Genomic DNA, 22,920 nt, shown 5'->3' on the forward strand with positions numbered 1-22,920 from the left:
GGAAAACATTTTCAAAAGTAGCCTGGGCTCATTTACAACTGAAGTGTTTAAAAATGAGGGATGGTACCTAAAAGTGAGTGCCTAGTGGGATCAAAAAAATCTGCTGGAACTTTTGAAGACAAGCAAGACGCAGGTTTTAAATACCTGTAACACTTTGACACTGTCAGTTTGGTCATAAGTTATTCACATACCTTGAAGGTTTTTGACTGAAGTAGCTCACTCCCTTTTCTCACCTGAATTCCTTCAAGTCCCTGGGTATCCAAGGGAGACTTAGTATTCTATGTAAGTAAGATGCTTTTGAAAATTTGCAGTAATTGCTTCTGCTCTGACACATCTTTTTCAAAGTAAAGGCTGTAAATTCATTATACACTGGCATTAAACTACCAGAAAGGAAAGAGCAGCACATACGTTTTCTGATAGGCAGGAAAACAGTGTGGTAAGAGTACTGACATCAGGCTTCAGGGTACATTCAGCATAGTTGCCGGTAGATTAAGTGTTAAAATAGAAACTGGAACATTAAAATTACAGAGCAAGAAGGGAAAGCACTTGAAAAATAGTCACAAAAATAAAGCTCGCACCACAGCTCAGACCAAATTAAACCAGGCCTGCACAACATCTGGTCTGGAGATGGTGTGCTAGCAGCTGAGTGGCAGCGTGGCTGACAGGTTGACAGGCTGACAGGTAGTGAGAGAAGGTCTCCGGCTGGCGCAGAGGCTCTCCTGCTCAGCCTAGCTGGGGATACCTGTTCTGCTTCCCGTCCTGCAGCTGGGGAGTGTTGCACACCCGTGCCCACAGACAAGGCAGCCTGCAAAGAGGAGCTGGGGAAGGCCAGGAAGAGGAAAGTGAAGAGGAGATAAGGAGGGAGGACTGCAGCAGGCAAGGACATGAAGGGATAGGATGGGAACATGACTAGGAAGGTGCAGTAGAGAAGGAGGTGGCTAGGTCACATGTAATTACAGATGGAAATATAGAGGAAGGTGTGTGTGTGTGTAAACGAGCAGAAAACTGAAGTCCAAAGCTGGTATGCTGGAGTCTCAGGTGTCTGAGCTGTGGAGCCCTAAAGTAAACCAGAGAATTATGCTTGATTGCTTAGACACCCATGGGCCAAAACAGGACCAACAAAAATTGGTCAGCAGCACGAACTGACGGATGTGAGCACAGCCAGCAGCTGTGGCAAGGTTCCCAGGGTGGAGAACCACATGGTGTGTACACCAGGAAACGTCAGAACCCACCAAAGCGTGGAGACACAGTTGGCCGCATGGACCTGATGCTTCAGTGCTGAAAGCAGCAGTGGCTTCTCTGAGAGAGGCAGAGCCCAGGCACCCAGCTCCACTTTCCTCAGCTGATGGAGCTGAATTGGCCAGCTGCCCTTTCTCAAAACCCTCCCAGACCAGCAGAAAGAAAGTTTTCACAATTTTTCAGCTACCAAGATGGCCGAAAACATTTTGAGTTTGTAATGTCACAATTGTACACGAAAGAAAAATGCATTTAATTTAATAATTGTTTTTCTTATTTTCACAGCTCCGACTATCCTGAAAGTCACTTTCATATTCCCCAGTGGTTTAAGAGAAATGGAGGTTGCTGTTTTCTGAGTCTTTCATATGGCCAAAAGACGACAAGCTTACTTTAGACCACTAAAACAACAAAAGAAACAGCCATGTAACAAGGAACCCTAGAAACTGATTTGCCAAGTCACTCTGTGCAGTCTCCCAGCTTTACGCTGGACTTCTTCCACACTGCCTGGCATTATCTCCTTTTCCTTTTGCCTTGTAAAGATTCCAAATCTGCACAGATATCCACGTACGTCTGTGAAACTTCCAGCAGGTGCTTTGGTCTGTCAGTGTAATTTAAGTTGTAGGCTTCTTATGTTGGGGCTCTGCTCTTGCTAACACTCGCATGCTTAACTACCTCACGTAGCAGAGTTCAGCACATGTGCAAGAGTTTGCAAGACTGGCTATTTGCTCGAGAACACTTATAAAGAGGCATTATATGAGAGCTATAAATATTTGGAGAGTGGCCAAGAACAAGTTTAGAAACTATAAAAGTAACATTGGGGGTGAAATGACAACCTACATTGACCAAAGAGCAGTGCTTCATTACAATTTACAGGATTTTTTTTCCCCCTAGAAATTAATTAAATATTTGAAGAAAAACATTGGAGGAAGTTTTCTTTTGTGCTTCTGCATTTTCCTGGGAACAGTCATTGCCTTCTTTGTTTCAGACACTATAAGAACCAAGCTCTAGCAGAGTACTTGAAGAGTCTTAGCAATGCTTGAGCATAACCTGGACATTTTATACTTGTGGCTTAAAATAGTGCTTTTATTAAATGCTTCTGTTTCAGCCAATGTATATTAAAAATTAAAAAAAAATAAAAATTTAAATCAGATGATCCTGGCAATTCAGCTTTGTGATGCCTTCTCCGTTAAGGTTACTTACTCAAAGTCATACAAAATTGACTCAACACAGAACATGTTTCAAGTCATACAATGTCTCTGCTTGTCTAGATGCAACAAATTACAACATCTGACAAAAAGCACATAAAAGGAGCTTACAGGCGAGACTGTAGGAAGGAATTATTCACAGACAACACAGAAAACAACATATGTAAATGACAGGAGAAGGGCAAACAAAATGTCTATCAATATAAAAAGGAAAGGAAGGCAAATTACTAGAAGAAAGAAGCCAACAACCTAACTGTAAATACATTAAAGAAAACAAAATGAGCCAAGAGCCAGTGAGGATTAGTTAGAGAAAAAACAAGTCAAACAACTCATTAATTTCAAGAAGATGATAGCGGGGTTTGTGGTTAGGGAAAAGTATACATACAATATATCTTAATTTTAACAAAATTTTTAGTGTTGTGTCACAGGGAGACCACATAAGCAAGCAAAGAAAGTACAGAATAGTTGAAACAATGAGAGGGGATTTATAAAGCTGTTTGGAAAGCTGAATTTGGAGAAAAGACATGAGTGGTTTGTAGTCAAGTTTCATGGTGATTCTGGAGTTGCACAAGTGTTTGTCCATGACCTGGTGATACTCAATATTTTCATTAATGACTTTGATGAGTATGCTTATTACAATTTGGAAATGATAACCAAGCTAAGTGCACCTGCAAGCATGTCAGAGGAGAGGAGGAAGTTGTAATGACGTGGATGGGTGCTAGAATTGGGGAAACAAAAAGAGACTGTAATTCAACAGGGACAAGTGAAAGGTACGTAGACAGGAATCAACTTGAATAAATTCAGGCTAGAAAATAACTGTCTAGGAAGAATTTCTGCAGAACAGATCTGAGGATCTTAATGAATTGCAGTCTACAAAAGCCAGCTATGCCATGCTGTTTTAGAAAAGGCAAATGTTATATTTGAAGATATATGTGGGACTATGTGAAATAAGATTTGTCCTCAATTTGGAATAAAGTTTCAGGCGAACATTTAAACATCTGTCCAGTTTGGGGCAGAAAATCTCAAGAAATGTGGAGATCAATTGACAAGAATCCAGAGGATTTAATGAAGAAATGTAAAAAAAAAAAAAAAAAAACGGGAATATTAAAAAAAATCATGGTAGCAGGTCGAGTGAGTTCTGATTGTCACAGAAAGCAAAGGAATAGCTGGATCTCCAGCATCTACAGTAAGGAAGATAAAGAGTGCCAGGCTTAGATTATGACCAGAAAGATTCATGTTGTATGTAACTAGAAAAGTTGCTAAAACTGAGAGTACTGAAGTGCCAGAATAGATTTTCTGGGAAGGATTTTGCGGGAAGTCAAGGACAGATTAGGCAATACCTGCAGTAGAGGACATAAATACCACTGATCTTCCCTCCAGGACAAGGAACAGATTTCTTGAGGAGATGTGAGGGCAATTCTATTAATTTACTCTCTGAAAAAATGGGTTTGAAACTGTTACCGATGGCTTAATCATGGAAGAGTACTCAAAATGTCCATTCAGGAACTGTCTCCTCATTTTATCCGGGACTGTGAAGTGAAAAATTCCCTCATGTACCAAGAACTCCAGACAACGCCATAGGATTTGGGTGAGCTTGCAAGATCAGGCCACAACTGGCTTTGCTTGTACTTACCAGAAAACACTCTCTTTGTAAGAGCTTTCGTCGGAATAGCACATAAACAGATTTGTTACTTTGCTCAGTACAGAATTATGACCTTGGCTGAGATTATGTTTGCTTGAATCCATTACTGGAAAAATATATTCCAAGCAAAATTGCATGTAGCAGTGGCTTGAAAGCAGGGAAGGGGCCAATATCAGGATAACTTCCTTGTTCTGGAACTTCTGTCAAAAAAAAAAAAAAAAAAAAAAAAGAGAACCTTCAATCATGCAGATAAAACGTTGAAAACCAAGAAAGACTGAGACAAAATCAGCAGAAATGTATCAGGAAAAACTTACTATGGAATAAATTCAGTACCAGACTTGATACATTATGATTTAGTGACATGCCTTTCTCTACTGAAGTATTACCAGAAATGTCAGTCCTGAAGAATGCTGTTCACCCAAACCAAGCACAGTCAGTACTTCATAGTTGTGGGCCTAAAAGCTGGGCTAACTTCATCAACTTGCAGAGAAAAGCATGGAGGGGACAGAGGATTCTGGCTTTATGTAATCCCCCCAGGAACTTGATATAACTCTTCATGGTTAAGGGAACAACATGACAGATAACTGGCACACAGAGAGGCCATTTATGTGTAGAAGCTGTGGAGCCTTTTACTGAAGGGTATATAAAATCATGATAACTATTAGCTGAGTGTTTTATGATTTAAAGAAAAAATAAAATGTTCTTTGTTGCCGTAGATGATGACTCCAAAAAGCTGGATTTTTAACATAAAAGATCTCAAAAAGCAAAAGGCAAGAAAGATCGTAACAACAGCAGAAATGATGAAGCTGTGGTACAGAATGACTGAAATTAGAGAGAAGAAATATTAATTGCCTGTCCCTGATTATGTAGGACTTCTCCCCTATGGTATAACTCCCAATGTGTTGCCAAAGCTTGTTTAAAATAATTCAATCACTTCTCATGGGATGCAACTCTGCTAACTGATCGTTTGGATTTCTTTTTTTCCCTGATTCTTCCACCCACAGTTTTACATTCCACTGTACTAGCCCATGGATGACCCATATATAAATTATTTTACATAAATGGAATTTGTACCTTTCAAAAAAGCATTCATTGTCGTCACATCAGCCTCCCATTTCATTCTGAGTTGGTCAAAGCTACAACACAATGTTTGTATTTATTTCTGGTAATTCCCTTACATAAATCAGTCCCTCCAATGCCTTGAGCACATCTGTTACTTTTCTTTGAGTGCCTTCCAACCGTCAATAACTTTCTGGAATTGAAGAACCTAGGATTATAGGTGCTGTTTTAGGTGAATAATTAAGTCAGAAGCATTTTGCGTTATTAAGTCCTATAAATAATTGCAAAAAACTTAGAATGCTTCATTCCCATAACCCTGAGCCACAACAAGTTGGTGCTTTGTTCTGTGTGATGTAAATAATAATATTTTATCCCTCATTTGGGACATGCTGAAGAAAACTCACATTCAAAGAAGACTGGACCTGTTTCATGGTCCTTTGCAGCTGTTCTGACTTGTTAGGTTATAGATTTCACTGATGTTTTCATACAATCTCGTCCAGTCTATCTAATATATAAATCAGGTAGTGAATAGTGAAATTCACCTCTGTGAAGATAATCTGCATGATGCTTAAACTTCCATATGAAACTTATTTTGAGGTCTGAGATGATCACAGAATGGTTTGTAAGCTTTATACTGACTGTATGTTTACCCTTAATAGTTACAAAAATTGATCACTTCTGTATAAGTGGGACTCAATTTATATCAAAACTGAATTTTTAGTTCAGGCTTATGCTTCTCCTTTTCTCCCCTCTTTTGTAGTAGGTTTCCTGAGAGACTGAAAGACTATGGGGTATGGCTTGCATCAGGCACCAGGAAGGAGGAAGAGAGGTTGTGGTAAAATAGGAAGAGTATAACGTGATAGCTGCTCTGGACCCCTCCTTGACTGTTTCACCTTGGATTTATCCTGACCTGGCTCAGTACCTGTGCTCAGCAGAGCACTTGTATTTATAGAATTCCCTTGGTTAGTCAGTGTGTCCCAAGATTTATGCTGTTGCCTCTTTCATCAGCTGGTGGTTCTGCCTGATATATATATATTTATTATTATTTTATTTTATTTTATTTTATTTTATTTTATTTTATTTTATTTTATTTATTAAGCATAGGTAGATACAAAGCATCATCAAACAGCAGCTCTACCTGTGGATCTATGAGCCATACCAAGACGTCAGCTAACACCATTCTCATCTTTCTCAATCCAACCAAGGGTGAAACAGTGCCCTACCTTGCACCCAATTCTAAGAGCAAGTTGTTGATACTTCAGGAATATTACTAGCATGATTATCTTCTTCTGAGTTTTTGCTTTCAAGGAAGCTGTGATCAAACTACATTGATATGGCTATTGCGCGTGTTGCTGTTCCTTGCTGACAGTCAAATTCTGACCTCCTAGAAAGAGAAAAACTGCCCACGTCATCACATAAACATCTACCACAAAACAGTAATTTGTAACTGTGACTGTTCCACTCTCTCTTGCTCTTGTGCTTTGCTCTTTTTATATTGCTTTTCATTTTCCCCTTTCCTCCCAGGAACAGGAGTTGGGGTAAGCCCCAACATAGTTAACGCTTATGGGGATAAACAACCAGTCAAAAACAAAGACACTACTTTGGGGAAGCTGGGACGAGCTTGTATGAGTCTGTAAGAGCAGGCTTTCTGCTGCCTACAACTATCTAAGGAGTTTTGGTTGCTTTTTTTAAAGACAGCTGAACTGTTACAACCTGCTGTGCTCACTTTCTTCCCATCACTGTTGATATAACTTAGCTTGGAATGCGAGTCTCTAATAAAACACTGGAGTGTTTTATTTTGCATTTTATTTTATTTTATTTTATTTTATTTTATTTTATTTTATTTTATTTTATTTAATGCACATCAAAGTCATTCATAATTCTCAGAATTTTTTACACTGAACTGTTTGCTTAAGCAAAGACTCTAGTGAGGGTGTGAATTATTTATTTATACAGTCTACTTTTAAGTTGGGGCCAACATTAATTTGGCTGGGTCACTGGCATTGTGGATTTAATTGCCATGTAAATAGCTATGGAGCCTATGTCTTTAATTAGTGTGCTAAATTCTACACAATTTATGAATAAAATATACTCATTTTGACATTTTAAAGCAGTTATTTTATTAATGAAGAATTTATCAGCATTATGCCAATTCCCTTGCCTTTTGTTAATTATATGCTCCTCTTTAATTTTCTGATATGTTAATTTTGTTTGGTATAAATATTTGTCCTCATTAAGATGAATGCATTGTCAATGTTGACTCATTCTTTCCCCCCAACAGATTACTTAAATGTGAGTTCTTTTTTTGATCCTTTGGTTCTTATTGATTTATAAGAATCATTTAGCTCCCTCTTCCATTAAGTCTTCTTCAGCAAGGGATAAAATTTCACTCAAGGAATGGCCTAGTTTCCTCTGCACAACCTGCACGCAATTTTGAAAGGGGTTTGGGATAGGAGGATTTAGCTAGCTGTGTTTCTTACAAAAGGGAATAAAGAGCCAAGTTTTGTTAATATAGCACTGTCCTTTCTGTGAACTTCTGCTGCTCGATTGGTAAGTCACACATGATGCGTGCTGAGAGACTTAAAATATGCAGATATGGAACGAGGGGCATGATCAGAAGGAGGCTGTTGTACAAGAGTGCTTCTAGGGCAATCGGAAAAGCATGATCTTGTATAGGAATGGTTGTTTTCCTTTGAAAATAAGGTCTTTTTTAACCTCACGTTCCTAGCTAGGGAAATTCTGACTCCCTTTTCCTCTCAAAGAATGGGACAGGCAACAAACAAATAAAATTGACATACAACCATGAGTCTAACTCAAAGTTTTGACAAACAGCTTGCTTATTTTGCTTGCCAACAAACATGCCAAGCCCACCAGGGAGGTCTGGGGGCTGCACTGATCTCAGAAGGATAGAGCCAGGTGTGAAGTGTTCAGGGAAGACAGAAGCAAGCCTGCCTCCATGAAAATGGGAAGGTTGGGAATTGTAGCTGCAAATAGTTGCATTGAGAATCTGTTTCATTTTAAAACCCTGGGGTCCTCTGGTTTTATTAGGCACCTACACAGTGGTTTGAAGTGAGAGCTGATAAGGGAGGCCAGGACTTTTGGAGCTAAGACAGAATGCTGAAGATAAAGCTTGCTGATGAGAAGGAGCCAAAATATTGACCCCTGGCATGATCTGGGAACCTAAAGAATTCAAGAAAACAGACAGGGAAGAAAAGTACTGTCTGAAAGCAACTTTACAGGAAATAATAACTATATCAGTTGAATCAATTAAATGAAGATTAGTAAGTAAAAATAATCGCATGAAGATGAAGAAGAACCATGTGTCTTAAATTGTTTTTATAAACAACAGAAAAGACTATTCACACAAAAACTGTTTAAGCTTCAAGATGTCAGGAAACACTGACTGTCAGCTGAGCAGTTAGAAATAAATATTGCTCAGGTTTCAAGGTGTGAAGCTCTCGTTGCAGCTGAGGGTAGGAAAGCTGGCATGAGCATGAGTTCAATGTTGAGAGAACAGCACCTTAGAGCAGAATATTATTTCTTTTTATGAGCCAGTCACATAAAAAACACGTACGTTGCTCTGAACAAACTATATCAAATTGTAAGCCGAATTAAACTGAGGTTACCTGATCTTGTACCTTTTGGCCTCTTATAGCTGCTAGAGAAGAGTTTGGTATTTCTGGCATTTCTTGTCAGAACATATAAGTGTTCTGTTTCTTTAATTGTGCCTTACCTGTTACATCCTCTAACCTATGTTAGGACACAAAAATATCTCAGAAGACAAATCAAAGCAAGAAGTCATAGCTGAGAGTCAAAACACAACACGAACCACACTGCTGAGGATGCATACACGTCAGCGGATGCAAAATTTGACATGGTGCCAAGGACACGGATGAGACAAGTCACTGGAAAGTACACCCACTGAGAGTAACTGGGCAAACCATGCCGGGGTCAGAAAATCTGCTGAGATGAATACATTTGCTGAGTGGGACAACACTCAGGGAATGCCATGTTTACTTGTCCAGCTCTCACTCTTCTCTCCACAGGTACATAAAGCTGCAGTGGCAGATTAGACAGGTCTAGGTGGATCTTGCTCTGGGTTGCCACTCTAAATCTTAGTGATGGTATTTTCTTTTGCTTTGTCTTCCCTTTCTGCCCTAACCAAGGCCAAGTCAGCTAAACAGAGAAAGTCTAACTTGTGAAGTACAACTTCCAGACTCACTGGAAGGACTAAGGAAATCTATCAGCATTACTATGCCCACTCTGTCACTCTGTGTCTATACTTTCTTTGTATTAGAAACTGTCCTTTTTGCTCAGCATTTGCACAGCACCCAGTATACCAGAGTCCTGCCCTGAGCACCTGTGCACTGCTGGGAGACCTGCGTGTGGCTCCCTGGGGAGCAGAGAAGGGAGGAACGACTGGGCTGTCACTGGCTTGGGGAGGCTCTGCTCTGGCCAGAGGTGGTGTGGGGAGCATGGCCAGCAGTAGCCACCAAGCCAGCAAAACCATACCAGCTGCCCGGTGTCGTTCACAGCTGACATGCTACAGCACTTGTAGAGACTTTGCTGCTTGAGTGGGTTAAGATAACACGTCCAGAAAACTATAGCATCTCCCTGGGAGAGGGTGAGGGTCATCCTGATGAAATGGGCTTGGAGAAATGGAAATATACCCGAGTGGAAAAGATACATCACCACTTGGAATGAGCTGTAAGCACAAAAATGCACCTGCCTGTGAGCAATGAGGAACTCCAATATGTTTCAGACAGGAATGGCCGTGGGCTTGGGCTGAAATGTATCTCCTCATATGTCCTGGTCCTCCCACACACAGTCTCTGCCTACCCACAGGCAGCAGCTCAACTTAACAGGTGGGATATATTTTCTTTTCACAGGCAAGGAGGAGCTTTTAATCAACAGCAACCTCACACTGAAAGTCTGGAGTCCGTATGCATATGAATATGTGTGGGTAGGTGTTGGCACTGAGCTTCACTGACACCATGGCCATTTTGGTACAATGAACTGCATATAAATGTTGCACCTTTTGTCGCCTCTTTAAATCAGAACTTTATCATCCTTGTAGATTCTGTACTACTGTGTAGTCTATGTGGATGTGTTGCTTTTTGGTTTTATTTTTTTTTCCAGTTGTACATCTCACAGATGTGCTATAAGTAAAGCTAAATGGTCAGGTTCGTGTGTCTACTATAGGATTATACGTCAGAGGACAGATGGAGGATCTGGGCCTGGACGTAGATGCAGATTTTGCTTGCCATAAGTCACCTAGGAATAAGATGAACCTCTTCTGATTCCTGAGGTCTTTAGCATGTGGATTACTGTCCATTGCAGAAAAATTTCAGGTCATTGGGCTTAACTCAGTTGCAGTTAAAACATGGATTTGAACACAGATTTAAAGTAATCCAAGAGTAATCCACTGGGCTACTTGTTGAGCCATCTGCACCTGTTTCTACTATTTGAATTTTGCCATTTTTGGGCTGTGACTACATACGCATTTTCCTTTCTACTCACATTGTTTATTTTTGTACTATGTTGCTATTTTAGCTTTTTTTTTTTTTTTTTTTTTTTAAGGTGCAAATGCTTGCAGGCTTCCTCTGAAATTATTTGATCATAAACATTTGCGGAGTGCTTTAACGTCATCTGGTACTTACTTTTGTAACATGCATTTTAGACAACACTGTGATTTGTTTGAACATTAAGTTCACTCATGGATGGAAGCCAGCATACTTCTTTCACATCATAGATCTGCTCTCAATTGTGTAGCATTTGGATCAGAAACATTTAGGATTAAATATGTTTTCTAAATGTTTTGAGAAAGCTTTTCTCAACAGAAGCTCTGCTGTAGCAGTCACACTTTTCAGGTAACTGATCTCAATACTCACTGCCTCTGAACAGCAGGACTTTGAAGACTTCAGCCAGCAGGTGACTTGATTAGTTAATCTTGTTTCCTTCTTTCTTTCCTTTCACCTCCTATATTTTATTACATTTGAAAATTAAAACAAACTCTGCCAACAGCAAGTTTGTTTCTGTCTCCCTTTGTTTGCACTGAGATTTATATATTTGAATACAATTGCCATTCCTTCTTACGGTGAAATCAATTCTGCTTTAGTGTCACTACAGTCTAAGTAAGGGATATCCTACTGCGATTCCAACACAATAAAGGCTGATTGAAGTGTCAATGATTTCAGCTGTGTTTTGTATTATGGAGTTAAACATGCTTTTTTTCCATTTAAGCAAAACAATCCCAGGGAATAGAGATGACAGGATAAAGGGCAATAGTCAAAGATGTGAGGTCTTTAGTGAAGCTTACTACAATAGGAAAAGAAACTGATTATATGGCTGTACTTATTTTTCATTTACTTATTTTTTAAATTTTAAATTGAAATGAATGATGTTCTGATACAAAGAACATTCTTTACCATACTGCATTCTATTCCCCAGGTGTTCCTGCAATTGGTCATGAGACTCAATTTATGAGAACAGAGAGAAGCCACACCCAGGTGTTCAGAGAAGGAAGCTCTGGAAAATTAGAAGGAAAAAAAAAAAATCGTAGGGAGTCCAATAGCTTTCAATTTTAACATAATTAAACAGCACACTCATTCACCTTATCTGAAGAATTAAAAATTAAGCTTTTTTGCCTGTTTTACCTGAGAAAATATGATGCTTCTGCACACACATGCACACACAAAACCAACCAGAATGCAATTTGAAATATGCAGCAGTAACTCTGGAGAACAAGTTGTAAAAATCAATCAAATTTCATGCCAAATGCTTATTAAAATCTAGAAGTTTTCTTTGCACAGAGTCAATGTTTATGCAAGCAAGCATGAAGTGATAAGTCCACAGTTATTTGGGGATCAACATCATTCGTCAGTTGAACTTATCAGGTACTTTGTAATAGAAGTTTATTTAACACAGGAGCTGTGCTTTTTGGCTTTATGGAAGGAATTCTGGAAAGCTAGAAAACCTCAGTTACATCTCAGATTTCCATGTCACTTAGCCTCCCTACTTTATGCTGGGAGATTAACAGACTGTTCTTTAATCTTTTGGGAAGGCCAAGGTAACAATAGAAGTAGAGAACAGCTGATGATTTTATTTCATAATTAATAATTTCAAGAGGAGATATTTTGGGTTTCCTCCTCAATTAGGAATTGTACTATAAATTATTAGACCTCAGTTTGTATTTTTAATTATCCAATAAGGAGGCAGAAACAGCAGGATGTGATTTAGATGCCTGTTCCATCTCAAAAATACTAGCAAGTGATGACTAATCAAAATCAGCAATGCATGGACTGATAATTTTTTGCATAAATTATTTTCAATGACATATACTAGAGGAGTGTGAGACATAAATTACTTGAAATTAGGTAACAACTTCCTGTCTGGGCAACTAATGGAGATTATTAATTTGACCAGCTCTAGGAAAACTGACCAACTATTAATATTGATTGTTGTGCATAGGCCTACACATTCTAAGCATTTTAAAGACATAAGCAGATTGGGCTTTCTGCAGGTACTCTCCAAGTCCTAAATGCACAGTGCTGAAGAGTAAGCCAGAGACTTTATAGGTTTGTTTCTCTTTCTCAAAAGCATGAACGACTGCTAGTGGTAGTGTACAAGACTAAATGGGCAATAATTCCCTCTGTTACTGCTATCAGGAGACTGAAGAAAAAGGTATACAGAAAGCACCATTGGTAATGATCAGCTGCAATCCATCATACAGGTCTCACAAACATCAGATCTAGTGGTGTTCCTGAGTGCCCGTTGCTGATAGCTGACCGGTGGCGTACTCCTGTAATACTGGTCTTATGCGTTCAACACAAAGAATGGCTGCATAGCTCTTACAGTGTTGGTCTTCCAGTTTCTCATGCCAGAAACCATATGTATATGGTAAAATGAATAATTCTGTTGGTTAATCTCTCCAATCAGTCAAGAAGATTTCCTTATTCTACCTATTAATCAGCTTCACCAGATCCTTATTGCTTTTCATAGAATCATAGAATGGCCTGGGTTGAAAAGGACCTCAAAGATCACTTAGTTTCAGCCCTCCTACACCGGGTAGGGTTGCCAACCACTAGAGCAGGCTGCTCAGAGCCCCATCCAGCCTGGTTTTGAGTGCCTCCAGGGATGGGGCATCCACAACCTCTCTGGACAACCTGTGCCAGTGCCTCACCACCCTCTGAGTGAAAAACTTTCTCCTAATATCTATACATTTTCCTTGCCCTCCATTGTTTTTCATTGCTTTCCTTATGACAGTGCACGTAACAATTGTGACCAAAACCTGAAGTCCTAATTCCTATTTAATATTAAGACTTTGAAAAAAAAAATGAGGTGCATGAAAGCAAGGAGATTCTTTTTGATCCTTCCAGGTATACTTATAAACAATGATTCCTTTATTCAAGTAATTTAATCAAGTTAAAAAGTGGTACTAGCACCAGGAGAATATTAAGGCAATACCTATGAAGTCTTTGAAGATAAATATAGCTGCAGAATTTCCTGTTCGCAGTTGTCTCTCATCTGTTTCATTTTACTGCCCTAGCCACAAGAGGATTTTGCCATTTTGGAGTGATTCTTCACAGTGTCCAGACAGATACTCTTTAAAATCCCTACTGCTGGATCCCCAGTTTTGGAAAGTGCTAAGTTATGAGCCCTCTGAAAATCAGTCTCCTCAAAGCTATTGTTACTCAGGCTGCCAAAACCTATGACCTCCAAAATCACTTATCTGATATCTGCACTAATTGTTGTCTTCAGATTGTGCTCATTAAAAGTCATTGTGTTGCAAAGACTGAACAAATAAAGTCTGTTTGTACTAAGTTATAGCTTAATTTCTCATTGTTGCACTGAAATTTAGAGGGTGGAGAAGCTATCTATGCATTTAGCAATCTGTGGCCATGAAAAGTTATCACTCCTCTCTAGAAATATATCTCAATTCCAGAATTACTTAGCTTATTTTGTTTAAAGGGGAAGGAGAGTTTGGTAAGCAGAGGTCAAAATGTCACAGGTCAGATTTCACAGGTTTCTGGGCCTCAGTTTTGTAACAGGCTTCATCTGTGTGCTTTATTTAAAGAATTCTGTAGTTTCACTAAACTCAGTGGGACTGTTCATATGCATAAAATTACGCATGTCTTTGAAATGAGCTGGGACTGGGTTTCTCTACCTTACCATATTTTGATCAAAATAGATTCCCAGAGAGATTTGCAAATGTGCGCAAGCAGGGTTCAGTGATAATTTTTATCATCTGTCTCTTCTCATTGAATTGTGCGGGGGAAAAAATGCAAGCAAAGTACTTAAGATGAACATTTGTGTGACATTCTAAGTTGCCATTACCATGACTGATGTTTCCCTTGGAGCACAAATGGAGAAATGCAGGACCTCCAGCTCAGGCAGGCAGCCCTTACCAGTCTGGATAGCGGGTGTTTCATTCTGTCACTTTTCACAGGGCTGAATGAAGCACAGAGCACATCTCTGATCAAGGACAAAGGTATTGCTTTCTAATCTGCTACATCTACTGTTGTATTTTGCATCTAATATTATAGATGCTTTTCTAAGTCTTATGTCTAAGCCCTTAACTAAATACCAGCTGATTGTCCAAAATGTCCTGGAAGTGTGAAAAAATGGAAGACTTTGTTACATATTATCAGAGCCGTTACTTCTCCTTTCCAGAAACATTTAGCTCCAAAGCAACAACACAGGAAGATAAACCTAGCTGAAATTAAAAAAATAAAAAATAAAAAAAAATTAGTCTACATTACTTGGAACCCTGACCTGAGCACTTAGATGAAAAAGACAGCTAGATATCTTCAAACATCAATGGCTGTGACCTTTTTTGTGGCCTCTGAGGGAAACTGATATGTAGAAAAGCTTTAAAAAGCAATTACAGAAGGTCTATGAAGTACCATATACAATATGTGTAACTTTTTCCCTGTAAATGAGTAGGGCAGAGCCTCTTTAAGGACCGTACCTTTCAATTTCAGTATCACTGCTAACAAAGAAGATGATGGAGAACAAATTCTGAGCAAGATCTGCAGACTCTCCTTTTTCAATACTGAAATTTTGTACAAAAGCTTTCTCTACACAATACATCCAAAGGCAACCCTGAAAATCCTCCACTACAGAAGTACACGGATAAGAACCAAACATGCCAGTTAAAATCCACCATTGTAATGGGAAAGCAGTACAAATACCTATGCTTTTATGCAATAATTGCAAGACATTATTTCTAGTAATAGGGTTATATATGTGAAGCAAATACTGATTGATGGTGACAGCAGATCACTTTCATAACAAGGTACAGAATGCAAATGCTTTGTGAAAAACTGTAATTGATTCAATACCCAGTTGGTTATATGCATATTGATATCTAGGTTGCCTGAGTAACCTTAACACTAAGTACAATACAGAAAGTAATTTATTATCACAACTCCCCCAAATATATTACCTCATTCACACATATATTTTGAGACTCAAACCTAAACTGTGCTGTCCAAAATGTCTATCATGACTTGAAACAAGCAACAGACACTCCTGGAGGCTCTAGTAGACTCTGAGAGCTTAGCAGGGTGGGAAGACATGTAGCATATGTTTCCCTTCACTGTTCTCCCCTTTGTTTCAGTTCCCTTGGGAGCCTGTGGCACTAGGGAGCTCCAGCATCACCTGAGCAGAGGCATCAGTTCTGACAGATGCAAGGACATATTGCAGGGGGAAAGAAATTTGTATGCAGTTGTATTTACCGACTACAGTGCCCGTGTTGGAGATGGTAACTGCTCTTTCACTGGACTACTGTTCATGAAAAATCTGTGGACTGACTGAGAGTGACTTGGACAGCTGATACAGTTGTACCCCTCTGGAGATCAGCGAGAAAGCTGAGCCCAAGTCCTTGAAGCTGTGAGCTTCTGGAAATCAGGCTGAGACCTGAACCTGCTGCTTGCTTGGCAGGCAGTAGTTTGGCTGGGTTCTGCCCTCATCACGTCAAGCTCCCCTTAGAGTCAAACCAAAATCGTGTAGTGATTTTGCAAGACAACTTCAGCTTAGGAGCTGTGACCTTGGCAGCACAAGATCACCCCTAATTTTTGAAGCCCTAGTCCTGAAGAGAAAATGTAATTCCCAAGGCCCTTGGTGTGAAAAGTAGAAAGATGCTCACTCCAGGTTTAGGCTACAAATTGATTAGGAGTCCCTTAAAATCAAGTGCTTGACCTGAAACAGCCAAACCCTCTTTACATCCTTCTCTCGAAAGCATTCTCCCACCTAATGCCTTCCACTGCAGTATTGCCTTTCACAGCAATTGGTATTCTGGAGCACAGGCTCTTTCCTTTCGTAATGCAAAGCCTTACTTACACTTCTTTTAGTAGGCTGCATGCTAATGAGGACAGTTTGCAACCCTCGCTGTCAGCGAGGAGTCCCGAGGTAGCGCTCCTTGATTCCTGGTTGGTGGGATGCACTGCACATGGCACCCTCTAATGGGGGAGAAAAAGCCAAATGATACCTTGTCAAAGTGCAGCTAAAACGAGTTAAGTTAACACAACGGATGCTTTGTGTTTCATGTGAAGTTGACTCTCCTCTGGGATCCTTTCTGCTGGCCTTTAACAAATACTCAATGTAGTCATCAAATCTGCTGTACTTCAGAATTCGGAGGTTAAGAAGCTGAAGCAGAACACATACGTACAGAGCACACACAGTTACAGACGGCAGAGATGAGATGTGCAGTAGTGGCATACAGCACAGCACAGTCTTTTCAATAGTTGTGCCTACTGTTATTTAGATTACTGCATCACTGAGATGTAGTAGGGAAGATCAAGTGCCCCTGGGCACAAGCATCTCCAAGGATTTAACCTCTGAGAAGATCAGAAGCTGAATAAATGACCTCTAAGGAGAGGCAGAGAGGCACAGACAAGTCCAGTGCCTTCTACAAGGTGACACACAATGTCAGGAAAGAGCTGGGAACAGAAACCAATTCTTCTGAGAAACCTTTCTGATACAGCTAAAGGAGTGTGCCATGGATGTACATGGAGCTATGAACATTTATGCATAGATGAGTATGCATTCTCTGCAAAAGGTGGGCAGGAAACAGATAATCTTTTTCAAAGAAAAATATCAATAATAGTTAGTGCCCTTACAAGATTTAACCTTTTTTTTTTCTTTTTTTACTGAAAAAAAAAAATCAAACACGAGTTTTGTAATTTTGAAAACTTCAATCAGCTTTTAACCCAGCTGAAAAGTTTTCATCAAAAAATGTTTTTTTTTGTTTTTTTTTTTTTTTCTGTTGGAAAATGGAAAATTTCAGACACGTTTCTGAGCAGAAATAATTCATTTAAGAAAAAAGAGAGCTTTTATCTTGAAGAATGTATTTTGACTGAAAGGATATAGTCAGTTCTCCTCATCACACATGGCAGCAAAGAGCTACGCACGAGTGTTCATTGATATAGAACACTCCCCTCCTGATTTTGTCTTTAATACAGAAAGTAGAGTACGATCTGTTTGCAGCAAAGTCAAGACCTCATTCCCACATCAACTTACTGTAATCTCAAATACTGATTCTTTCTTCATACATTTTCCTCCTGAGAAATGCTGAAGCTTCACGCTATATGGATGTGAAATGTAACTTAGTGTGGACCAGGAAGACAGATCCTGTGTTAGGTTCAGCTTCTCTCTCCAGTATGTCTGGTTGTGTCCTCCAGTTTAAAGCTTGTTGCTTGATTTGAAAGCCTGTTATGTCTCATAAAACTTATACATTTAGCTTCTGGCTGCTTTCATAGTTAAATGCTGTCATTTCACCTTATGCACATAGAAATGCTTTTCCTATGTCAAAGCGATCTATTCACCTCTCCCACGGAGTTTTGAAAGCATCTTCTGGGGTACAGCAGCACAGGATTTCTTCTGTGAGAGCAATTTGCTCTGTCATTATATTGTCTGCAGGTATGTAGCCGTATTGTTTTGCCATGTTGATCTTGGAAGGAGCTGGAAAGCTCATAAACTGGAAAGCAATTGGTTTCCAGCCTAAGCTTTACTTCTTCCTAGCCCACTGTGCTCTCCAAGGCAATCTCTGTGGGATTTTGTTAAAGAGGAAAAGGAAGATGCTGTTGTGTTCAGAGCTAGGGCAGACACAATATTACACCAAATTAAGGGTTAAATCCTGCTTTATTTCGTACTTATTTCATCTGTCAGCTCACATAGATGATGAACGCACCTCATCCTGTGTCCACATCAGCTCCCCACAACTCCCGCTGCCTGTGTCCATATTTCCCTCACTGCAGGGAGCTTGTGCATTTACTGTGGCCATGAAGGTACTTCAAAGGCAAACACAGGCAACTCTTGAAATGTGGATGATGAACACATGCTGGACAGAAGAAAAAACAATTCCTGCTGAGGGGCACAGCATCATGTAAGTGGTGCTAACTCGCGTCTCTGACATCTCAGACACATTCTCTTAGATGTACCACCAGAAGCCATGCCTTCTTCAGGCTAAGCTCAAGGCTCCCCGGTAACATTCATAAATGGGAAAAGTCATGGGAGACAAAGGCCACATAGCCTTGTTCCAAGAAATAAGTGTAGAGCTGGCTCTGCAAATGGAGTTGGCATGTATGTGAGCTGCTCACAGTTTGTAAATACCGAGAGGAGTAAAATGTGCAGAGTTCATGGGGAATTTCTATTGAGCCCCATGCAGTTACCGAGGCATTCCTCCTTAAATTTAAGGGAGTTAATTAGAATAATATATGTGCCACTTCAGCGTGATGCCTGATAATCATGCTGTGGAGAAAGGAAAGAAAAGCTTGCTTGAGAGAAAAATGCCATTATCTTCCCAAAGCAAATACAAATCTGAAACTTAGTATGTACTTTTTCAGAGGTATTTCAATTGTCTGTTGTATAGTGCATGGGTCTACAATATGGTGTACACAGTCAGTTGTTCAGCATGTCACCCTGTTGCTAAGTGTGAAGCCAGAAAATAAGTAGGCAGGTCACTGCCCGCCTCACTGACACAGTGGGAGGGGAGAGGTCTGAAAAATAATGCTGTAGAAACTGGAAACTAAACAACACCCAAGATGCAGCCATGGTTCCCTTCCTTTACATTATTTCTTTTTTCTTTTTCAGTGACTTATTTTCAGCTGTTCCTAACTGCTGGTGATTTCTGCCTCTCCTAACCTTTAAGAAGCCTAAAGCAGAGAAACAATTCTCCCATTTACTCAAGCTATAGTGGCTTTTCCACCCTTTCTAGAAAAGTGGGAATTATCTCAGAGAGACAACTTTTTGCATTATTGTAAAAACTTGTCTTGTGCAAAGGCATGTGTGCTGAGCGATCAGACAGGGCACGAGGACGTGTTTGGAGCACTTTCAGCACTCAAACAATCCTATTTTGCTTTTATCATACCACACAGATATTATCAGCCTTGAAGCCACTGCTTCCCTTGGGAGTGATATCCCAGGAGACATTCTTCAAGGATTGTCATAAAAACGCCATCCTTCAGCCCCACTAGAGTGTGACAAAAGGCGGTTATGTTAGGGTGTGTTTTTTTTTCCTTTTGTTTTCTTTGTCTCTCTCTAATGCATTAATTTTCAAAAGCTGCTATAATGAAAGCTTTAAAGAGAAGGCCAAATATGTGGAAGGAAAAGTAGTCAAAATGTTTGATTAAAAAGAAGGAAAAGGCAAAATGTTCATGAAAAATGGAAAACATCTCTGTTTTGTTCGAAATTTTCACTCAGTTCTTCATTCCTAAAGGTTCATCTGCAGACATTTTTAGTTCTGTTGGATTGGGGGGCAGAAGTCTATATTTGTTGTTTTGACTTAAAGCAATTTTCTTTCTCTTTAAACAAAAAAAGAGAAATAATAGGATTCTGTTCCTCCCTTATATTCACATTGTGACTTCTAAATTAAAAGAACTGTATTAGAAAACAAGGTCTTTTCAGCAGTGCACACTGTTCATACCGCAAAACTTACAGTTACGTAAGCCACGACAGCCACGACAAAGGGTAGCAATTATACAATGAAAAATTAGACAGCCTGTATACGGTTGCTTACCTGGGGACACATCAAGAAAATATAAAGCATAAAGGTCTTGCACAAAGCTCCTTGCAAAAGCCAGACTCAAGCATGAAAGGCCATGGTTAGAAGAGAGATGTAGCCTAAAGTATAGTAGCAGGTCTCCCTCAAACATGCACAGTCCTGTCACATCCATGGACAATCTCCTTACTCTGAAGTGATGCTTAGTGGTTTGAAAGACCCGGATTTATAGTTTGAGCAAGTTTCCTCCCATCCTTCAGTTTCCAAGTGAACCTTCTGAAGTGATGTACAGTAATTTCTCAGTAATAATTACATTTGAAATATTAATAGAAAGGAAGCTTTGGTTGGACAAAAAAATAATCCAAAGCTTTGCACCAAATACCCACTCAGGCTAGGGAGTGGAGGGCACAGCTCGTCCCAATCTGTGCCTCCTTGCGGACTGGGAATGGTGGTGGACCAGGCTGCCCACATCCTCCCAGCTGCAGCCCCCCACCACAACCCTGCTGCAGGCTCCCATCTATCAAATGCACAATTGTGGATTTACAGTTGCCTTGTGGCGTCCCCTAGAAAAGCAAAGTGTTAATGTGGGTGAAGGGCTGGGGGACCATGGAGGGACTGCAAGGGCAAGAGGTCTTCGTATCAGTGCATAAAATGACAGCCATCCTGTGGGGTCACCATCCCACTGACAACAGCTAATTAATTAACAAACGTTTGCTCTGGTAGTTGAAAGGATTTAGTGCTTGGTCTTGAAAGCTATGGGGTATGTGACTATGCGAAATTAAACATCGATAAAAGCAACCCTGAAATCTCCACAGGCCTAGTTATCAGAGGACTGTGAAGAGGTCTACGGAATTATCCGCAGTGACCTGAAGGGTGTCTTAGAAATCACCCTGAAGATGAAAGAGTAGATGTGCCTTCCCTGCATGTGCCTCGGAGCCTCAGGAGCAGCTGCCCAGCAAGCATATCTGGTCGGTGTTGATTACTACTGCTTTGTGTGCACAAGGCAGGGACTTTCACACCACCACCACGCTCCCATCTGAAACTCAAACCATTCTGCTCAGCTGCAGGGTCCTCCCCTCCACCTCTTCCTAACCTGACCAACCCCTTACTCTGGGACAATGCTGGCAGCAGGATTACTGCTTTCCTTGCCCACATGTCTGTGGGACCTTTACGTCCCCCAGCACAACTTTACCTCGCCATGAAGCTTATACAGCATGCAGCTGGGTAAAAATAGCATGCCAGGAGGTAAACACAGCAATTCTTCAGCCCTCCTCTGCTGGAGCCTCTTTCGGTTCCTCATTTTCCTCTCATGTTATCATCTTTTCCATGTTATAATAACAGCCTGTCACATGTCCTTTTTTTTTTGTTTTGTTTTGGTATGGAGAGGTTTGAGGAAAGGTTTTTCACTGGAGTTTTGAATAAAAAATTGTCATTATTTTTCACAACTGTACTTTTATTCACAAAAAGCAAAATGATTCTGTAACTTTGCTTTGATTAAACCAAACTTTGATTAAACAGTGATAAAAAGGTACCTTTTTAAAAAAAAACAAAAACAAAAACAAAAACATTTCTAACCAAGGACAATGGAAGTAGCACCAAAGTTTCCTAAGAAACCATGCACCCCCACTTTGAACAAACTCCAGTTGCACCCAGAAGCGTAACTTGTTTCAGGCAAGGGCTGTGCTTCAACAGATGGCTCTTCGAGAGGCTGGGGCAGCACCTAGCATGCTGAGATGCTTCTCTCCAATTAGCAACTTCACATGATTGCTGAATGCACATAATGTAGCTAATGTAGCTATTATTAAAACCAGTGAAGCTAATTTTGGCAATATTTGGTCACCACCAGCTTGCCCCATGCTGTTCCACCTGGTATGGGAAATCGCACAGTCTTCTGACCTTTATCCCAATTAATTAGTGCTCGTGTTTATGCCAGTGGGCCTTGTCCAAGGGGTCTGAAAATCTATCTTCTCCCAGCAAGGGAAAGATTTACGGTTCTCTAGGTAAATTGGTGGTGTTTGGGTGAGTTAAAAACGGTTAACAGACCTGTTTGCTGTGTATGACACATTGTTAAGCTCTGTAAATTAACAGGGGTAAATTCTCTCTACCTGAATAAATTCTCAGCTATACTAATAGGTTACATAATTTAACAAGGTCCTAAGTCTACTTGACAGCCTTAATTTAGTGCTTAACTTTCATTGTGTGCCGAAGTAGTTTCGGGGTCAGTTGTATTAAACAAATGCTAGCCTAAAGACAGAGTTAAGCTGTGCAAATAGCTCCCTGCATCGGGAAGCACGTAATCGTCAGGTAACTTGGTTAGGCTTAAACTTTTTGTAGATGCTAGGTCTTTAGTCTTCCGGGGTTTGGAGAAAGCTTTGGAAAGAAAACTCCTCATTGTAGCAATCACAATGACACATGTGCAGCCCCCCATTAGAAAAAAATATATATACATATTTGCCAAGATGTGTTCTGGGATTGAGTTTGCCTAAATCAAAGCTTGGATATTTTGTTAGCCTGCTAGTACATATGCAAGCACACTGCTCTTTAGATTTCCCCCTTTCTTCAGAACATATTATGTTTAAGAGACAGTTGAATTAAGTTTCTTGTCTTTGGTTTTTGTATTTTACCTTCAGCTCTACATTGTCATATGTTGCCAGCTAATCTCACTTTCATTGTGAGCAGCCTATCCTACCATTTAAGCAAAAATGCTTTTCAGAAGTAAGTCCTATAAGATGTTATGACATTTTGTGGAACAACATAATGCAATGTGACTGATACAG

At 39.9% G+C, this 22,920-nt stretch overlaps 1 protein-coding gene and 1 long non-coding RNA gene across 5 annotated transcripts in view; one reads left to right on the forward strand and one right to left on the reverse strand.

The window, feature by feature from the left end:
* Positions 1-4,051, forward strand: part of LOC308188021 — a 107,614-nt gene extending 103,563 nt beyond the window's left edge. Inside the window, exon 5 of the long non-coding RNA XR_013945102.1 lies at positions 1,522-4,051. This is a non-coding gene — a long non-coding RNA (uncharacterized lncRNA). The remainder of the gene's footprint in view (positions 1-1,521) is intronic.
* The window catches only part of LOC308188017 (uncharacterized protein), a 625,739-nt gene that overhangs the window by 34,683 nt on the left and 568,136 nt on the right, over positions 1-22,920 (reverse strand). For 3 of the 4 annotated variants that reach the window (XR_013945068.1, XR_013945069.1, XM_080576577.1), the window contains one exon: positions 4,075-4,283. The gene's annotated coding sequence lies outside the window, so the exon portion shown is untranslated. The other variant, XR_013945075.1, reaches the window with a different exon arrangement.

The sequence above is a fragment of the Anser brachyrhynchus genome (genome assembly GCF_964034855.1).
Source record: "Anser brachyrhynchus genome assembly, chromosome: 1".
Lineage (NCBI taxonomy): Eukaryota > Metazoa > Chordata > Aves > Anseriformes > Anatidae > Anser > Anser brachyrhynchus.